Source organism: Cavia porcellus, unplaced genomic scaffold (assembly GCF_034190915.1).
Source record: "Cavia porcellus strain 051 isolate PalLab524CR breed Dunkin Hartley unplaced genomic scaffold, mCavPor4.1 scaffold_37, whole genome shotgun sequence".
Lineage (NCBI taxonomy): Eukaryota > Metazoa > Chordata > Mammalia > Rodentia > Caviidae > Cavia > Cavia porcellus.
The window spans coordinates 7,383,884-7,390,090 of record NW_026947520.1 but is presented as its reverse complement, the minus strand read 5'-3'; the positions used below and the strand labels follow the sequence as shown (position 1 = coordinate 7,390,090).

Genomic DNA, 6,207 nt, shown 5'->3' with positions numbered 1-6,207 from the left:
CCATCAAGTTCCCCGTATTGAGAGAGCCTCACAGGGTTGGTCCCGGTAGGCCCAAGACCTGTGGAGTCAGTAGAGTGTGGTTGGAACCTGGGGAGTTCCTTGACGACTGAGAGAGATGCTCTTAACTATCCAGGCCTGAGTGTGGTGCACAGACACACCCACCTTTCTTTTTAAAGAAATCTCTGGTTTTTATTTCTCTCATTTCGTTTTTTAGCTTCTGAAAAATGAAAATGTTTGCTTTGTGTACTTTTAAAAGTTGAGTGCAGAATTTTTGTTTTGTTCACCTTTCTTGACAATAATATCATCTGTCCATTATTTCAATCTAATACTGTGTAAGAGCTACCAGGTTCTTTAAGGAGATGCACACTGAAGGCAAGACATATTACAACAAACCTTAAATATATGGCTTTCTTTCTTTCTTTCTTTCTTTCTTTCTTTCTTTCTTTCTCTTTCTTTCTTTTTCAAACAACTGCTTTAATTCCATGTTAGTTTGATTGATATGTACTGGTCCTCATCTGATTTAAGGCGTTTTCTGTGAAGCTGTATAAAGTTTTAATCAGAGCTTTCAGTTACCTCGCTATCATCGTCTTCCTGTTTAAACTCTGGCAAACGTGTGAAGGTCCTTTCTGAGTAGATTTCTATGAAATTATCTTCAAAGTCAATGCAACTGCTTTCCCTGCATGAGGTATCGCTGAATCATTGTTCAAATCAAGCTCTTGTGTGATGGGCTGGGGATTTAACTCAGCAGCATAAGTGCCTGCCTTGCAAGCCCATAGTTGTGAGTGTGATCCCTGGTACAAAAAATTAAAAATGTCTTGTGTTTGCATAAACTTGAACAAATCTCATCATTTCATTAACCTTTCACAATTCTTGAAGATCAAATGAACATCAGCCACAAAATCATCTGGAATTTGGTAATATTGAGAATGTTTTTTCTGAAGCTTCTTTTGAATAGTGGATGAATCCAATGCTATTTTTATAATTTTAAAGTAGTTTGGTATCAAAGCAGGTACCAGCTCCTAGAATTCCATACTTAATTCATGGCAATAGAGATAAAACAGAAGACTTTCCCATTTCCTTTGTTCCACTGGGCTCAATCCTTGTGTAGCTTGCCCCTTCTGGATGTGTTGCAAACTATCACATTCATATTCAACTTCTGGCTTCCAAGTATCCCTGCAAAATATGAATATCCAGTCCCCACTTGGAAAGCTAAGAAGTATTGGAATATGGAAATTTAGAAGACCTTTGGATATTTTTCACAGCACAAGAGATCCCCTCCATTTTGGCAGACAGCACACAAGTCTTCATTTGAACAGCATCTTTGATGTTGCCATTTCCACCAGTCTTTGCTTCCATGTGAATATGGCTTCGAATTGGAGACGTTTCATTAACTAGATTGCTGAGCCCCGACTACTTGCAGCTTTCATTCAAATCTGCAGGTTCAGATTTCACATGATTTTCCAAGCTTGCTAACACACCTAACTCACTATCTAAATGCAGGTTGGTTAACACAGTTGGTGCCAACTTATGCTCAGGACTCCTCCATGTGGAGTCACTCCTCCTCCCATGCTCAGTCTTTTCCTGTTCACAGCTCCTGAAAAACTACAGACCTCTTCCTCAGTCCCAGGTTCTTGCTTGACATTCACTTGATCAGATTTCAAACTAAAACCAATCTTCTCAGCAGTTCTTCTTGATGACCCACAGCTGCAACTACTGCCAGTACTAGAAGTACGAGGAGATCTCACAGGTGTGTGAGAATTGGATAAACCTGATGATCCTGGAGATAAGGTACAGAGTCCTGGGGAAGGAAGGATTCATGGTGCTTGTAGACTTTGGGAGTAGGTGGCTGTCTGAGATATATCTACCTGGTAGCTTATTTAACTGCTTGTGTCAGCATCTTCCAGGTATATGGGTGGAATATCAGGCAAGGATGGAAGATATTTTAGATAGTAACTGAGGGGATGAGTTCTATTGCTGTAACAGATGGGCTGGTGGGGCTTTGGCTTGCATTTGCCATAGTTGCTATAGTAGGGTTTCTTGGGTTGTTTGTGATATTGTGTACTGATATGATAAGAAAAGTTCCATCATGCCCTGGGTTTGAGTGTTGTCTCAGGAGATGTGGTTGCATCATGGGATACTGAGGAACGCTGTGCCTGGGCATCCTTGGGATTCTGGCAGCAATCTGAGCCAGTCTCATTTGATTTGCTTGAAAAGCTCCACAGCTCATGTTACCTTTTTGCATTGTTTGCATACTGATCAATCTTGGAGCCTGTTTCTGTAACATCTGAGGGGCTGTTTGTGTAGGGTGCTTCTGTGTTGTTGTTGTTGGTAGTGGTGTGGGAGCTAGTGGTTGCTGATTCCTCATCCATTGCAGCTGCTGAGTTTTCTCTGTGCATACACTTGCTGTTGCATATGCTGAAGTTGAAGCTGTGCTAAATTAATCTGTCCAGGGCTTTTATTAATGTGCTTTGTCCCTGAAGTAACTTGTCCCACTACAACATTAGGAGTATAACCAGCAACTACAAACACACTCAGCAACCTTATCTTTGATAAAAGGGCCAAACTCATTCAATGGAAGAAAGATAGTTCCTTTAATAAATTGTGCTGGAAAAATCTGGATCTTAATATGCCAAAAAGTAAAACTACACGCAAGCCTATCCCATGTACTAAATGAAAGCCAAAATGTATTAGCAATCTAATTATTAAAACAGAGACACTAAATCTGCTGAAAGACAAAGTAGACAGAAATCTTGAAGACATAGGAATAGGTACAGAATTCATGAAGAAGAATCAACTGCTCATGAAATATATCACAGAAATAATAACTGTGATCACATCTTAATGTAGAATTTTTGCACCTTGAAAGAAGTTTACAGCATAGTCAAAAGAAAATCCACATATTTGAAAAAAACATAGTGAACTGTCGCACAGACCAAGTACTTGTGTATAGAAGATATAAAGAATTTTTTAAAACCTAGGTACCTGAAATACCAAGACCCAACTCAAAAATGGGCATCTGACATGAATACACAGGTCTCAGATAAAGAAATACAAATCGTAAATAAATACATGAAAAAAGGTTCAGCATCATTGGTCATTAAAGAAATGCAAATTAATACCACACTGAGATTCTATCTCACTCCAGAAAGAATGGCTGGAATAAAGAAAACCATTAGCAACTAATTCTGCAAAGGCTGCAGGGCAAAAAGGAAGACTTCTGCACCCTTGGTGTGAGTGCAGATTGGTGCATCCACTGTGGAGGTCAGTCTGGAGATTTCTTAAAATGCTGGGAATGGAAGTTCCATTTGACCCAGCTATTCCACTTCTCGGCATATTCCCAAGAGAGCTAAAAATATCCTACCACAGTGATATATGTGCACCCATGTTTATAGCAGTATAATTTTTAATAGTCAGATCCTGGAAACAACCTAAATTCCCTTCAACAGAGGAATGGATAAAAATGATGTGCTATTCCTATACAGTGGATTACTGCTCAGATGTAAAGAATGATCATATTGAGATATTTATAATAAGTGGATGCAACTTGAGACCATACTCATTTGTGAAATAAATCAAACTCACATGCATAAATACCATATAGTCTCCCTAGTGTAAGAAATGCTAAGAGTGCATAAGCTACAAAAAACTCACTAAATGTAGTGAAAGAATAAGAATATGCTTAAATGGGAAAAATAATATCTCAGGGAAGTGAGGAAAAAGAAAGAGAAAGGAAAAATATAGCTAAAATTATATAAACACACTTATGACAAATAAGATAATTGTACTACAAAGTCTGTAAGTTAGAACAAAATAATTAACATTCATAAGATTTGAACTCTTGTGCATATTATTGTATGGTGATCTGAGGAACTCTTGAAGATCATTCTGTAAAATAACAACCCTAGCTATGTTCCTACCACCTTGTTTTGAAGGCCTAAATTGTGAGTGTTTTGGCCTCTTTGATATTGTTATTTGTCTTTTCACGTGTGTGTGCTTTTCTAGCAATTTTTTGTTTAATTTTGTTTTTCCCTCTAATACAAAATGATAGGCATAAATGTAGAAATACACATAAGTACAAAACTTCTCCTAAGCAGTTTATGAGTATCGCTTATATAAAACATGATGAAATGAACAGCTACTTTCAAGAAAAACAGACACGATGTTATCCAGTGCTAATTATGTATCATCAGGCTGTGAAATGCAGAAATACTATTATTCTTTGTTCAGTGTGATTTTAGTCTGTTTTTCATTATTTAATTTCAACGCACTTGAAGGTAGGGCAAGATATTTTGAAAAGAACAAGAGACATTACGACAGCCATTGTTGATTTCCCTCTTATCTGGTTTTGAAAGCCAAAAATACCTTGATCATTTTGTTCTGGTCAGTTTAATAACATTTTGTTTTGTATGAATTCATTGTGTGTGAAAATATGGACAATTATTTAGAAGACAACAAGAGGCAATATGAAAGACAATGATGATCTCCTTTTGTCTTGCTTTTAAATCTGTATCACTCTGTTTTCTTCTGCTCTGTTCTGTTTGGTGCTTTTTAATTTTAGACTGTTTAAAATAAAAATTTAAAAAAGAATCTGTTTTGACGGAATGCTTTTCCCTGTGTTGTCTGTGGTACACTCTCTGTACTACATGGAGATCAAGGTTATAATTCTTTATTGCTTAATAGTATTTCATTGTATGAAAATACTGAATCTTTCCTTACCATTCTGTAGTTGTTGGGAAAGCTAAATCTACTTTTTCTCTGAGTCTGTCTCAAGGAGTATTGTATAATTTACCCCAAACTTCAGTTTGTCCATTTTCTTTCAAGTCAAATGTGTTTATTTTATACAACATATTGATTAATTTTGTCGCCCGATTCATTCTGTCTCTATTTCTTTTTATTGATAAGTTCAGGACGTCTACATTACTGATTACAATCCACATATATTAGCTTATCTCTACCACACTATCCTCCTGCCATTGGTCCCCTTCATCTTCCATCCATCCAATTGCCTGCTCTGCTCCACAGTCCCTTTCTGCTACTGTTCCTGAAAATGTGATCATCTTCAGTTCTTTCTAGAATATCATTCAAAATTCTCTTGGGCTGGTTTGGTGGTCACGAACTCCTTAAGTTGTTCTTTATCATGTATGTATTTAATATTTGCAACAATTCTGAAACTTAATTTTTCAGGGTACATCAATCTGAGTTGGATATTGTTTTCTTTTGGTATATGAAATAATTCATTTCAACTTCTCAACTTGATGGTTTTTACTGAAATTCTGCTTTAACACTGATGGGTTTTCCACTTATAGATGATTTTTTTTTTTTAACAGCCTTTAAAATTAAGTTACTGAGTTTCTGGGATCTTGATATTATATATCTGTGCATAGATTTGATTATGACTAGCTGGAGCACTATATGCCTCACTTGTTTGCAGGACAAATCCTTTCGCCATGCTTGGTATGATTTCTGCTGTTACTTCTGCAAATAGTCATTTCATATCTTTTGCATTGTCCCCATTTTTTCACTGACACCTCTTTTACATCATTTTAATTTTATTTAAATGGTAAGAATACATAAGAGTTTAGAGTAATCACAATTCCCCATTACATTGCTCGGAAGCTTTATAATGTCTGCATTCATTAGTTGGAATTGTTTTATCCTAGTTTGTTTGATTTTAATATCTTTGATAGCATAAACAGCTATTTTAAAGAAAACAAGATATCAGAATAGCCATTGCTGAATTCCTATCATCTTACTCTGAAGTCTTACTATGCTTTTGTTTTTCTATTCCCTTTGGTTCTATCTTGTTATATCTTATTGGATATAATTATGTGTGATAGTACAAAGAAATTTTCCATGGAAAATGAGATAATGTAGTAGCCATTGTACATTCTCTGCTGTTTGGTCAGGAAAGCCCTGTAATGCTTTCATTCTCTTGAATGGTTTTATATGGCTTTGTTATGTTTGACCCTATTGTATATAAAGCTGTGCTCAACTATTTCAAAGAAAGAGACATTATGGTAGTTACTGTTAATTATGGGTTGTTTTGTGATAAAATGCTGTGTTACTTGCGTTGTTTGATCTGATCAGCTTTGTTATGTCCTCTTTTTTCTTAATCTCTTTAAAAAGAAAAAAATTAAAAATAAATAATTTCATGTTACATAGAATAACTCTGTTCACTCACTGTTGATAAAATATTTAGAAATAGCT

The 6,207-nt window shown here is 36.0% G+C and overlaps 1 pseudogene; it reads right to left on the bottom strand.

Annotated features, from left to right (window-relative positions):
• Positions 1-474: 474 nt before the first annotated feature.
• On the bottom strand, positions 475-5,449 carry LOC100718889 (E3 ubiquitin-protein ligase TRIM33-like; annotated as a pseudogene).
• Positions 5,450-6,207: the final 758 nt, after the last annotated feature.